This window comes from Pipistrellus kuhlii, unplaced genomic scaffold, assembly GCF_014108245.1.
Source record: "Pipistrellus kuhlii isolate mPipKuh1 unplaced genomic scaffold, mPipKuh1.p scaffold_m20_p_107, whole genome shotgun sequence".
In the NCBI taxonomy this organism is placed as follows: Eukaryota; Metazoa; Chordata; class Mammalia; order Chiroptera; family Vespertilionidae; genus Pipistrellus; species Pipistrellus kuhlii.
The window spans coordinates 2,616-15,575 of record NW_023425413.1 but is presented as its reverse complement, the minus strand read 5'-3'; the positions used below and the strand labels follow the sequence as shown (position 1 = coordinate 15,575).

The 12,960-nt window shown below is 73.6% G+C and overlaps 1 protein-coding gene across 3 annotated transcripts in view; it reads right to left on the bottom strand.

Moving 5' to 3' along the window:
* Positions 1–8,514, bottom strand: part of INF2 (inverted formin 2) — a 29,733-nt gene extending 21,219 nt beyond the window's left edge. Inside the window, exon 1 of one of the 3 annotated variants that reach the window (XM_045578845.1) lies at positions 8,493–8,514. The gene's annotated coding sequence lies outside the window, so the exon portion shown is untranslated. Of the gene's footprint in view, positions 1–7,446; positions 7,588–8,492 lie in introns of those variants that run through there. The other 2 variants (XM_045578844.1, XM_045578846.1) reach the window with 2 other exon arrangements.
* Positions 8,515–12,960: the final 4,446 nt, after the last annotated feature.

Sequence of the window (12,960 nt, the reverse complement as noted above, 5' to 3'; positions counted from 1 at the left end):
TGGGCGCGGGGGGAGGGCTGGGGCACGCCTTCCTGACAACGCCCGCTGGGGCAGCTCCTGGGAGGACGGCTCATTCCCAGGCTCCGGAAGGACACTCGCTCTCCGCAAACTGACAGCGGGTCCCCAGGGTGCTCGGCGGAGCGGCCGGACCGGGTGGGCAGGGTGCTCAGCGCTGCGATAGGCCTGCGGGCGGGGCCTCCACCCTCTTCCAGGCCGGCCCGGCCCTGCCCGCGGGCTGTGTCCGGCGCCCGGATGGCGGGCCTCAGGGACTCTCCCGGCTCCGCTCACCCGGTGGGCGCGGCAGCCTCCGGGGCGGGGCTGTTCGCAGGGCTCCGAGGGGCGGGGCTTCCAGGGAGGGGCGGGGCCAGCTCAGGAATGCGCGGTTCCCAGGCCCCCAGCAGCGGGGGGCGGGGCCTCCCGGGGCGGGGCGGGGCCAGCTCAGGAATTCACATTCACCGCCTTTGAGGCCTGTAGGCCAGGCTGGAGCAAGTGGAGCAGGGCCACCCGAGCCAACAGGGCTCCCAGCGCCCCGAGGCGCGGGCCTGCTGGCTGGTCAGGGGGGTTGCAGTGCCCCCTCTTGCCCGCTAGGCAGGGCACCCCGCCCCCTGCACCCGTGGAACTTTGGGGGGATTGTAGATGGAGCCTGTGGGGCTGAGCTGATGGGATGGCTCCCCTTTTTCTACCAATAACGTGGGGTCGCCCCTGGGGTGGGGTGGTGCCTCCCCTGCAGCGGGGCTGAAGGCAGGGCCTCCCGCGGAGCTGGGCCGGGTCCCGCTGGCCGGGCTGTCCTGAGGCCGGGCAGGTGCCCGGAACCGGACCGAGGCTGCACCTGGAGCAGACGGGCCAGGACCCTGGCCCACGGGCCTCCTGGCCGCCTCCTGGGGCGCGGGCGGGAGCGGGGATGCCGGCACCTCCATCTGGGCGCCCTCACGCCTGGGCAGCTGCGGGGACTCCGGGAAGCCAGAGGGTGCGCCCTGCCGGGGGGTTGTCTGCAGAGCTGAGTGTGTGTGTGTGGGTGGGTGGGTGGGTGGGTGGGGGGAGACAGGGTCAAAGCTGGACCCCCAGACCTCAGAGGCCAGCTCCCCGGGCCCTGCTGTGCAGATGGAGCCACTGAGCCACGGGGTGGCCCTCGGAGGCTGGCACAGGCCTGCTCGCTGGGGCAGCCTGTGGGAGGGGAAGCCGCCTCAGGGCCCCTGGGAAGCGGTGTTTGATCCCTGCCAGCCCTGGCAGAGGGGCTTGGGGGCAGGGCACTGGCTGGGGCCTGGGCACCGGGGAGGGTGGGCTGCCCCTGCCAGGTGCTCGCAGGCCTGGGCCAGGGGCGGCGGGCACAGGCGAGCCTGTCGTCCCGGTGGGCAGGGATGGCAGACAGGCCTGGGCCAGGGGCGGCGGGCACAGGCGAGCCTGTCGTCCCGGTGGGCGGGGATGGCAGACAGGCCTGGGCCAGGGGCGGCGGGCACAGGCGAGCCTGTCGTCCCGGTGGGCAGGGATGGCAGACAGGCCTGGGCCAGGGGCGGCGGGCACAGGCGAGCCTGTCGTCCCGGTGGGCGGGGATGGCAGGCGGGGACTCCGGAGCGGGGAGCAGGGCTGCCCCTCTATTCTTAGCTCCTCCAGGATCCCAGATTTCCCACCGCCTGGCCGCCCTCGGATCCCGTTCCTGGAAGCTCTGGGTGCTCAGCACCACGACCATGTCCTCCTCCCGCCGTCCTGGCTCCTCGCCGCCCCTGTCAGCTCCCAGGCCCGGCCCTCGCTGACCGTGGTCCGCCCGAGAGGCTCATGGGGGGGGGGATGGCGCAGAGCCCAGTTACCACGGAGACGAGGAGCAGGGCACGAGCTGGGCACAGCACGTGGGGACTGTCACACTCACACACACACTCACACACACACTCACACACACTCATACACACACACTCTCACACACACTCATACACACACTCATACACACACACTCTCACACACACACACTCTCACACACACTCATACACACACTCACACACACACACTCTCACACACTCACACACACACACACACGCACACACACACTCTCACACATACACACTCACACACACACACACTCTCACACACACACACTCTCTCACAGGCGCACACACACACACACTCTCACACACACACACTCACACACACACACACTCTCACACACACACACACACACTCTCTCACACTCACACTCTCTCACACTCTCACACACATACACTCACACACACACACACACTCTCACACACGCACACACACTCACACACACACACTCACACACACACACTCTCTCACACGCACACACACACACACACACTCACACACACATACACTCACACACACACACACTGAGGTTGCACTGGTGAACGAGAGGGAAGACAGAGCGAGGAGCACCCACACAGCTCAGGGAACAGGGAGGACCAGGCGCGGGTCTCCGGGCACAGCCGGAGCCGGGCAGGGGAGGAGCCGGCGGGGCTGAGCTGGGGCATGACCCCCGGTCTGGGGGCAGGTCAGACACGCTGTGCCCAGGCCCGGCCCGGCCTCATCCTCCACGCACCCCACCGCCTGGGTCAGGGGAGAAGCCGCTGGGAGGACCGGGGTGGGCGACGGCCCTGGGCAAACAGGAAGGGGGCGGGGCGGGGAGGTGGAGGCGGTGCCACCTGGGCCGGTCCTCCGGGCGCGGTGCAGCCCGCGGTGCTCCCGGACGGACGGGTGGGAGCGCCCCGCCCCGCGGCCGGGCGGGTGGGAGCACAGGAAGGGTGGAGGCGCCCTCGCCAGGAAGCTCGGCTTTCGCTTCCACCTGCACCCAGGCTGGCGGCGGCTCTGCCCTCGCCTCCCGCTGTCACCGAGGGCCCCGACCCCCCTTCCCGAGGGCCTGGCCCCTCCGACGCCCTGGGGTGAGCCTGGCAGCCGGGCCTGGGGCGCAGTGCCCACCGGCCCCGTGTGGCCCCGTGTGGCTGAGTCAGTCCCGACAGGGACATGGAGGGAGTGATGTGTGCAGACTCGTGGTCAGTCCCGACAGGGACGTGGAGGGAGTGATGTGTGCAGACTCGTGGTCAGTCCCGACAGGGACGTGGAGGGAGTGATGTGTGCAGACTCGTGGTCGGTCCCGACAGGGACGTGGAGGGAGTGATGTGTGCAGACTCGTGGTCGGTCCCGACAGGGACATGGAGGGAGTGATGTGTGCAGACTCGTGGTCGGCGCGGGCGGCGAGAGGTCAGCGTTTGACCCGTCCTCAGCTCCTCACAGGCTCCGAGGGCGCAGGAGGGACAATGCCGGGTCCCCCCCCAGACCAGCAGCTCGCCCAGGAGCCCAGGGTCCCTCCCGGGCCTCCAGCCCCCAGACAGGCCTCTCCCGGCCCCGAGGACTCGGTGCCCAGGGAGAAGGGACGGGCCGAGACAGGCGCTGAGGTGTGTGGGGTCTAGGCCTCCGGGTGCTGGGGTGGGCCTGGCGGTCTCTGCCCCCAGCGGTCCTGGGTCCCCCTCACTCCCCTCTCCAGGCTGCCTTTCCCCAGCGGTCCTGGGTCCCCCCCCTCTCCTCCAGGCCTGCCCCCAAGCAGAGAGGACAAAGCAGAGACTGAGCATGGAGGAGGGGCCTCGGCCGCACACTGGCACTGCCAGGAGCTGTGGCCAGGGCCGGGCTGGGCCGGGGCAGCTCAGATTCTGGGTCAGACATGCTCTGCGGGCGAGCACGTGGGTGCTGCCCCCACCCCGCCCCACCCCCAGGCTGCTGGGCCCACGTGGGCAGCGCCAGCAGCCTGACCCAACCGGGCGGCTAGGTCCTTGGCTCCAGCTTGGAATGCTGGGGGGAGGGGGCAGGGAGGGGCAGGCCCCTTCCAGGCTCACTCCCCTCATCTGTGAAATGGTCACCAGGGTCTCCTCCAGGGAGCCTGCGTGGGTCGAGCCCGTATCACCAGCACGGCCCCTCCCTGGCTGCTCCCCACCTCCTCTCACAGGGGACCTCCTGGGCCCCACGTGTGGGTGTCTGTTCTGGCCGAGTACCACGCCATCGCTCTCCACCACCCCCACGGCCTGTCCCCGCCCCCCGCCCCCCGCCCCCCCCTGCAGGTGGGCAGCCTAGCAGCACCAGAGGGGCAGGGTGCCCTCCAAGCGGGCAGGGCGTCATCCGAGCACAGGCTCCCTGCTCCGGCTGCTCCGGCTGCTCCGGCTGCTCCGGCTGCTCCGGCTGCTCCGGCTGCTCCGGCTGCTCCGGCTGCGCACCGGAGCAGCCGCCCCCGCCGGGGGAGGAGCAGCTGGCTGCCTCTGTGCTGTGCGCGGGCGGCCGGAGCTGTGCTCGGAGCCAAAGCAGGACGGACGCGGATGGCGGAGGAGGCAGGCTGCACTCCGAGGCCGCATCGGGGAGCGGGGACCGGGCACACATGGGGCACTGAGGCTGCTCTCCCGCTGGCCGGGGCCCACCGGCACTTGGCAAGGGCCAGGATCCAGCCGGGGGACGGGCAGACCCTGCCCCCGGGGCCAGGCCCGTGGGGACGCCCTGTGTGTGGGGGCCCTGGCTGGGCACCGCGAGCGGCTGGCCTCAGCCCACAGCAGCTGGGGGGCAGGCTCGGGCCGTGCAGGGACCCCTGGCCGCCTGGCCCTCGCCTCGGACCCCGAGCCCCTGGTGAGCCTCCGCCTTGGGCTTCAAGTGAGGTGCTCAGAGGCGCCAACGGAAAATGGGAACAGTCTGCCCCCCCTAACCCCCCCCCCCCGCCTTGTGGGTTCCCCACACCCCTGGCCTTCCTGGAGCACAGGCCACCAACCCCCCCCCCCCCGCCCCAGGCTCAGAGGCCACCCTCACGGCAGCTGTGGACCCTCAGCCGCCCTCCAACCCTCCTTCCGCCTGGGCCCGGGCACCACAGTGGGACGAGGGAGGGGCAGGGGCAGCGGGGCTCCAGGCTCTGCCCGGCCCGCCACTTCCCACCTGGTCCCCGGGCAAGCGCCTCCTGCCTGCCCGTGCGGTGTGCCCACCCTCTAGCCAGCTGCAGAGGCCTGCGCACACAGTGGGGGCTTTACACACGCCTCTTGCAAGACAGCGGCGCTGATTCTGGAGCCCGGCCCCCAGGTTACCGGTCACCCTGAGACGTGACCATCACGGTGCGGGCGGGCGGGAGCCGGACAGACTGGCGGCAGGTCCCTTCCCTCCCTCCCTCCCTCTCCTTCAGCTCGCCCTGCTCCAGGCCGGGGGAATGCGGATGGGGCCGCCCCGGCTGGCGGAGGGCCCTGGCAGCCCCTCGGGGGGCGGGCTGAGAGGACCAGCTGTGGCCCCTCTGGGGCCGGCCCTCCCGCCCCCTCCCTGCCCGGCGGGGAGGCAGGGGGTCACCAGGAGCTCCCCTCGCCCGGTGGCCTCCGGGCTGGAGCGGGACGGCCATGCCCACAGCCCGGGCGGCCTCAGGCTGCCCAGTGTCCGGGGGCGGCCGGCAGGACCCCCTCACAGGCCGAGGCTGGCGGGAGTGGGGTCCCTAACAGGAAGCCGCGGGGTGGGTGCTGCTCTCACCCGGGGACGGGGGCTCACCCTCCTCGATGAAGCCAGGCTGCTCCGCCCGGACGGGGGCCGCAGGCCTGCTCCCCCCACTGCGACAGCTTGCACACGGGCCCTGCTTGGCCTGTCTATCTCCCAGACACACCCTGACCACCGTCCTGACGCGGAGGTAAGGGTGCCCTCCACACTGCCCGGTGCCCACTGGGCCTCGGACCATACAACGATTAGACGCCTACTGTGTGCGCACTGCAGCGGGGGGAGGGGCCGGGCAGCGGCGTCAGGCCTCGCCTGTCTCCCCAATCCTCCTCTGGGCACCCTCAAAAGTCAGGGACTGAGCCCGCCTGCAGGTCCGGACACAGGCCACTGGCCAGGAGAGGGACCCCCACCCCAGGCTGGCGGCATGGCGCCCTGCACCCTCAGGCGGCACCCGCACCCTCAGGCGGCACCCACGGGCGTGTCCCAGTCACCGACGGCCCTCCCACATCTCTCCCAGCTAACTTCCCCGGGAACACGGTGCTCCCCGGTGAGAGGCGAGGTTATTTAGGGCGGGAGCGCAGGTCCCGGAAGGAGCTGAGGTGTGTGTGCAATTAGCTCCGCAGCTGGGGTGACAGCCGTCAGCACCCCCACAAGTGCCCCTGCTGTGAGGGCGGGGGGTGGGGGGGCAGGCAGGCTGAAGGTGGGTGCAGGGAGGCAGCCACCTGCCCCCTCAGCCCACCACCCCAGCACACCCCCGCCTGCCTGCGGCCCTCGGACCTGTCCGGCCGGCCGCCAGAGCAGGGGCTGCAGGGAGCGGGCGGGCGGGCCCTGGTCAGCCGTCGGTCGAGGACACCTCTGCCCCGAGGGCTGACCTGTGGGGGGGGGCAGGGAGAGGCCTCAGACCCCGACCCCGAGTCGCCACCACCGGGGCCACAGGCCCCGCTCCCTAAGGCCCGGCCTGTGAGGGCCGGCTCTGAGTCCCGCCTGAGCCGCTGTGGGGAAACTGAGGCAGCATCCTGGCCGGTCCACAGCCAGAGGAAGCAGGGTGGGCAGGGGGACACCTGTGAGGGAACAGCTCTGAGCCCTCCACCCCGCCTCCTCCCCGCCTGAGCCGCAGGGGGAAACAGAGGAAGCGGGGCGGCCGGCTGGAAGGAGCTGGGGCTGGGGGGCGGGCCTGACCGGTGTCCTGTCTCTGCCTCTGGCCCCAGGCGGTGGTTCGGGCCACAGGCTGGGGTCACCCCGGCCTCACTCCTGGTCCGGTCCCCTGGGCTGCTCAGCGAGGGGGGCGGGAAGGGGCTGGGAGCACAGGCCCCTCAGCCCTGAGCCCGGGCCTCCCTCCCGGCACCTGCGGGGGCGCCCCTGCTCCCCCCGCAGACCCGCACGCGCGGGGGGGACCCCAGGTGCGCCGCGCGGGGCCGGAGGGCGGACCCGGAGCTGAAGTTTCTGTTCCCGGCGGCGGCGGCTGATTCACCGCCAGGATGTGGCGGCGCCGGGAAGTCCCCGCCCGCCCGCGCCCCGGACCCCGATCCTGCACCCCGATCCCCGGCCCCCGATCCCGGCCCCGCGGGCGGCGCTCTGGGCGGGCGGCGCCGCTGGTCCCCGCCCCGGGCTCAGGCCCCCTCCCGGGTCCCCCCTCCCGGGTCCCCGCTCCCGGGTCCCCCCTCCCGGGTCCCCCCTCCCGGGTCCCCCTCCCGGGTCCCCGCTCCCGGGTCCCCCCTCCCGGGTCCCCCCTCCCGGGTCCCCGCTCCCGGGTCCCCCGTCCCGGGTCCCCGCTCCCGGGTCCCCCCTCCCGGGTCCCCGCTCCCGGGTCCCCCCTCCCGGGTCCCCGCTCCCGGATCCCCCTCCCGGGTCCCCCGTCCCGGGTCCCCCCTCCCGGGTCCCCCTCCCGGGTCCCCCCTCCCGGGTCCCCGCTCCCGGTCCCCCCTCCCGGGTCCCCCTCCCGGGTCCCCCCTCCCGGGTCCCCGCTCCCCGGTCCCCCCTCCCGGCCCGGAGCGCACTCACCGGCGGCGGCCGAGTCCGGGCGCCGAGCTCGGGCCGATGGGCGGGGGCGGCCCCGCGGCTCCGCTCGGTTCGGCTCCGCTCGGTTCGGCTCCGCTCGGTTCGGCTGGGCCGGGCCGGTTCGGCGCGGGCTCGGCTCCGGCTCCGGCTCCGGAGGAAGGGGAGGCGCCGCCCCGCCCCGCCCCGCCCCGCCCCGCCCGCCGCCACGTGTGGAGCCGCGGGCGGGGCGGCGCCGGAGGGGTCCCTCCCGGAGCGCCCCGGGTGCTTTTAGGGGATCCCCGCCCCCGGTGAACACCCGCCTCCCCGCTGCGGCCGCCTCCTGGGGGCGGGAGGGGTGGGGGTGGGGGTGGATGGGGATGGGTGGGGGGGAGGGCGGGGAGGGGGGAGAGATATGGGGGGCGGGGGGTTGGGTGGGTGGGGGTGGATGGGGATGGGTGGGGGTAGGGGGAGAGGTGGGGGGGAGATATGGGGGGCGGGAGGGGTGGGGGTGGGGGTGGATGGGGATGGGTGGGGGGGAGGGCGGGGAGGGGGGAGAGATATGGGGGGGCGGGGGGTTGGGTGGGTGGGGGTGGATGGGGATGGGTGGGGGTAGGGGGGGGAGGTGGGGGGGAGATATGGGGGCGGGGGGGTTGGGTGGGTGGGGGTGGATGGGGATGGGTGGGGGTAGGGGGGAGAGGTGGGGGGAGATATGGGGGGCGGGGGGTTGGGTGGGTGGGGTGGATGGGGATGGGGTGGCACCCTGCCCTTGCCCCTGCCTCGCCCAGCCTGGGGCCCGTCAGGAGGTGGGGGGCCTGCTGGCACCGCGCCCTCCGCACGTGGCTCCACAGGGATGCCCGGCCAGTGCGACCGGGAGCCCAGCCTGCCGGAGGGCTGCGCTCACTCTCAGCGTCTGGCCTGGGCTCCGCCAGCCTCAGTTTCCCCCCCTGTGAAATGGACCAGGGCCTCGGAGCTGTAACAGCGAGAGACGAACAAGCAGGCAGGAGGGTCTCCACCGCTGACCTGTCTGGACTGTCTCTGCAGGCCTGCCGCGTGCGTGGCGGGGGGTGTGGGGGCGGGGGCGGGGGCAGGGGGCGGGGGCAGGGGCAGGGGCAGGGGGCGGGGGCAGGGGGCAGGGGCAGGGGGCAGGGGGCGGGGGCAGGGGGCAGGGGCAGGGGCAGGGGCGGGGGCAGGGAGCAGGGGACAGGGGGCAGGGGCAGGGGCAGGGGCAGGGGGCAGGGGGCAGGGGGCAGGGGCAGGGGCAGGGGGCAGGGGGCGGGGGCAGGGGCAGGGGCAGGGGCAGGGGGCAGGGGGCAGGGGGCAGGGGCAGGGGTGGGCCGAGCGAAGGGCACTGGGCGCCCCAGAGCGGACGGAGGCCTCCCAGCCGGGCTCCAGCTCCTGCCGGGCGGCTCAGGTCCCTCGGTGTGGGACGGGCCCGCTGTCCGCTCCCAGGGGGCAGCCCTGCCAGCCTGCCGCCCGGAGCCTCTGCCGGCACAGGAGCGGCGCTGGCAGCAGCCAGGCCGGCACAGGAGCGGCGCTGGCAGCAGCCAGGCCGGCACAGGAGCGGCGCTGGCAGCAGCCTGGCCGGCACAGGAGCGGCGCTGGCAGCAGCCAGGCTGACCGAGGCCGAGGGCCTGGCGCTGGGACAGTGGGCGGGCGGTGCGCTGCCTCCGGATGCCCTCAGCCGGGCAGAGCTGGCTCCTTCTGGACGGGCTGGGTTCTTAGAATGCGGGTGTGTGTGTGTGTGTGTGTGTGAGTGTGTGTGTGTGACTGTGTGAGTGTGTGAGTGTGTGTGTGTGAGTGTGTGTGTGTGTGACTGTGTGTGTGTGACTGTGAGTGTGTGTGTGTGAGTGTGTGTGTGAGTGTGTGTGTGTGTGAGTGTGTGTGTGTGTGTGAGTGTGTGTGTGTGCGTGTGAGTGTGTGTGTGTGACTATGTGAGTGTGTGTGTGTGACTGTGTGAGTGTGTGTGTGAGTGTGTGTGTGAGTGTGTGTCTGTGTGTGTGAGTGTGTGAGTGTGTGTGTGCGTGTGAGTGTGTGTGTGAGTGTGTGTGTGAGTGTGTGTGAGTGTGTGTGTGTGTGAGTGTGTGTGTGTGTGAGTGTGTGTGTGCGTGTGAGTGTGTGTGTGTGACTATGTGAGTGTGTGTGTGTGACTGTGTGAGTGTGTGTGTGAGTGTGTGTGTGAGTGTGTGTCTGTGTGTGTGAGTGTGTGAGTGTGTGTGTGCGTGTGAGTGTGTGTGTGAGTGTGTGTGTGAGTGTGTGTGTGAGTGTGTGTGTGTGTGAGTGTGTGTGTGTGTGAGTGTGTGTGTGCGTGTGAGTGTGTGTGTGAGTGTGTGTGTGTGTGAGTGTGTGTGTGCGTGTGAGTGTGAGTGTGTGTGCGTGTGAGTGTGTGTGTGTGCGTGTGAGTGTGTGTGTGTGTGTGAGTGTGTGTGTGTGTGAGTGTGTGTGTGTGTGAGTGTGTGTGTGCCTCTGCCAGGAAGGCCGCCAGCCCTGCCCCAGCTCCGCCGCTCTCCTCAACCTGTGCGCCCGCCCCGCCCCACCGGGTCAACTGGGGTCAACTGGGGTCAGGCCTCTGCCCCCCATCTCCCTGCCCCCAAGGCCCCCAGTGGGCCCCCCCCGTCCCTCTCCTGGCAGCACCCGGAAGTGGGAGGTGCGGCCAGCTGACTCATCGCTGGCCCGCGGGTGCCGGCGGCTGCTGTGGCCGCTGCGGCCGGAGGTGTGGACGGAGGACGGAGGACGGAGGACGGAGGACGGAGGAATGCGGGAGGAAGGGGTGACTTCCGGCCGGGCCTGGGCGCGAGGATGGTCCGGCTGAGAGTCCCCTCTGCCCTGAGCCCAGCTCTCACCCCAACACCAGCTCTCACCCCTGACCCCAGCTCACCCCTGACCCCAGCTCTGACCCCCGACCCCAGCTCTCACCCGACCCCAGCTCACCCCTGACCCCAGCTCTCACCCCTGACCCCAGCTCACCCCTGACCCCAGCTCTCACCCCGACCCAGCTCTCACCCCGACCCCAGCTCTCACCCCGACCCCAGCTCACCCCTGACCCCAGCTCTGACCCCCGACCCCAGCTCACCCCGACCCCAGCTCACCCCGACCCCAGCTCTCACCCCTGACCCCAGCTCTCACCCCTGACCCCAGCTCTCACCCCGACCCCAGCTCTCACCCCGACCCCAGCTCTCACCCCGACCCCAGCTCACCCCTGACCCCAGCTCTGACCCCCGACCCCAGCTCACCCCCGACCCCAGCTCACCCCCGACCCCAGCTCACCCCCGACCCCAGCTCACCCCCGACCCCAGCTCTCACCCCGACCCCAGCTCTCACCCCGACCCCAGCTCACCCCTGACCCCAGCTCTGACCCCCAACCCCAGCTCACCCCGACCCCAGCTCTCACCCCTGACCCCAGCTCACCCCGACCCCAGCTCTGACCCCCAACCCCAGCTCACCCCCGACCCCAGCTCTCACCCCGACCCCAGCTCTCACCCCGACCCCAGCTCACCCCTGACCCCAGCTCACCCCTGACCCCAGCTCTGACCCCCAACCCCAGCTCACCCCCGACCCCAGCTCTCACCCCGACCCCAGCTCTCACCCCGACCCCAGCTCACCCCTGACCCCAGCTCTGACCCCCAACCCCAGCTCACCCCTGACCCCAGCTCTCACCCCGACCCCAGCTCTCACCCCTGACCCCAGCTCACCCCCGACCCCAGCTCTCACCCCGACCCCAGCTCACCCCTGACCCCAGCTCTGACCCCCGACCCCAGCTCACCCCTGACCCCAGCTCACCCCTGACCCCAGCTCACCCCCGACCCCAGCTCTCACCCCCGGGCCTGGGCAGCAGACAGACCCTGAGCCTCGGCCTGAGTCCCCTGGCCGGTGCCCTGGGACCCGCCTCAGGGCAGGCCCAGCTGCCCGGAGCCCTGAGGGCTCAGCGTACCGCCCGGCCCCCCACACTCACCACTGGGCACGGGGCTGGCCTGGACGGGCAGCACCACCGGACAGCCCGCCGCAGGGAACCGGCGGGAGCGGGCACTGCCAGCGGAGCCCCCGCTGTGTCCGGCAGCCTGTCTGCTCCCGGAGTCCCTGCAGCGCCTGGAGCCGGCCTGGGGCTGGCGGAGGGGGCGCGGGGCGGGAGGGGGCGGGGGCGCGGGGCAGGCAGGGGCGGGGCGCGGGGCAGGCAGGGGCGGGAGGGGGCGGGGACGCGGGGCAGGCAGGGGGCGGGGGAGCGGGGGCAGGCCAGGGGCGGGGGAGCGGGGCAGGCAGGGGCGGGGGGCTCGGGGCAGGCAGGGGCGGAGGGGGTGTGGGGCAGCAGGGGCGGGGGGGATTCGGGGCAGGGAGGGGCGGGGGCGCGGGGCAGGCAGGGGCGGGGGGCGCGGGGCAGGCAGGGGCGGGGGCGCGGGGCAGGCAGGGGCGGGGGGGCGCGGGGCAGGCAGGGGCGGGGGCGCGGGGCAGGCAGGGGCGGGGGGCGCGGGGCAGGCAGGGGCGGGGGCTCGGGCAGGCAGGGGCGGGGGGGGGCTCGGGGCAGGCAGGGGCGGGGGCGCGGGGCAGGCAGGGGCGGGGGCTCGGGGCAGGCAGGGGCGGGGGCGCGGGGCAGGCAGGGCGGGGGGCGCGGGGCAGGCAGGGGCGGGGGCGCGGGGCAGGCAGGGCGGGGGGCGCGGGGCAGGCAGGGGCGGGGGCGCGGGGGGCAAGGCAGGGGCGGGGGGCGCGGGGCAGCAGGGCGGGGGCTCGGGGCAGGCAGGGGCGGGGGATCGGGGCAGGCAGGGGGGCGGGGCAGGCAGGGGGCGGGGGGCGCGGGGCAGGCAGGGCGGGGGCTCGGGGCAGGCAGGGGCGGGGGCGCGGGGGCAGGCAGGGGCGGAGGGGGTGCGGGGTAAGGCAGGGGCGGGGGCTCGGGGCAGGCAGGGGCGGGGGGCCTCGGGGCAGGCAGGGGCGGGGATTCGGGGCAGGCAGGGGCGGGGGGCTCGGGGCAGGCAGGGGCGTGGGGCTCGGGGCAGGCAGGGGGCGGGGGCTCGGGGCAGGCAGGGGCGGGGGGGGCTCGGGGCAGGCAGGGGCGGGGGGCTCGGGGCAGGCAGGGGGGGGGGGCTCGGGGCAGGCAGGGGCGGGGGCTCGGGGCAGGCAGGGGCGGGGGGCTCGGGGCAGGCAGGGGCGGGGGCTCGGGGGCAGGCAGGGGCGGGGGGGGCTCGGGGCAGGCAGGGGCAGGGGCGCGGGGCAGGCAGGGGCAGGGGCGCGGGGCAGGCAGTGGCGGGGGCGCGGGGCAGGCAGGGGCGGAGGGGTGCGGGGCAGGCAGGGGCGGGGGCGCGGGGCAGGCGGGGGCGCGGGGCAGGCAGGGGCGGAGGGGGTGCGGGGCAGGCAGGGGCGGGGGCGCGGGGCAGGCAGGGGCGGGGGGCTCGGGGCAGGCAGGGGCGGGGGCGCGGGGCAGGCAGGGGCGGGGGCGCGGGGCAGGCAGGGGCGGGGGCGCGGGGCAGGCAGGCAGCAGCCTCCCTGTCTGAGCATCTTCTTACGGGAGGTCCTCGTCACCTGCAGGTTTTGTTTATAACAAACTCGCCAAAA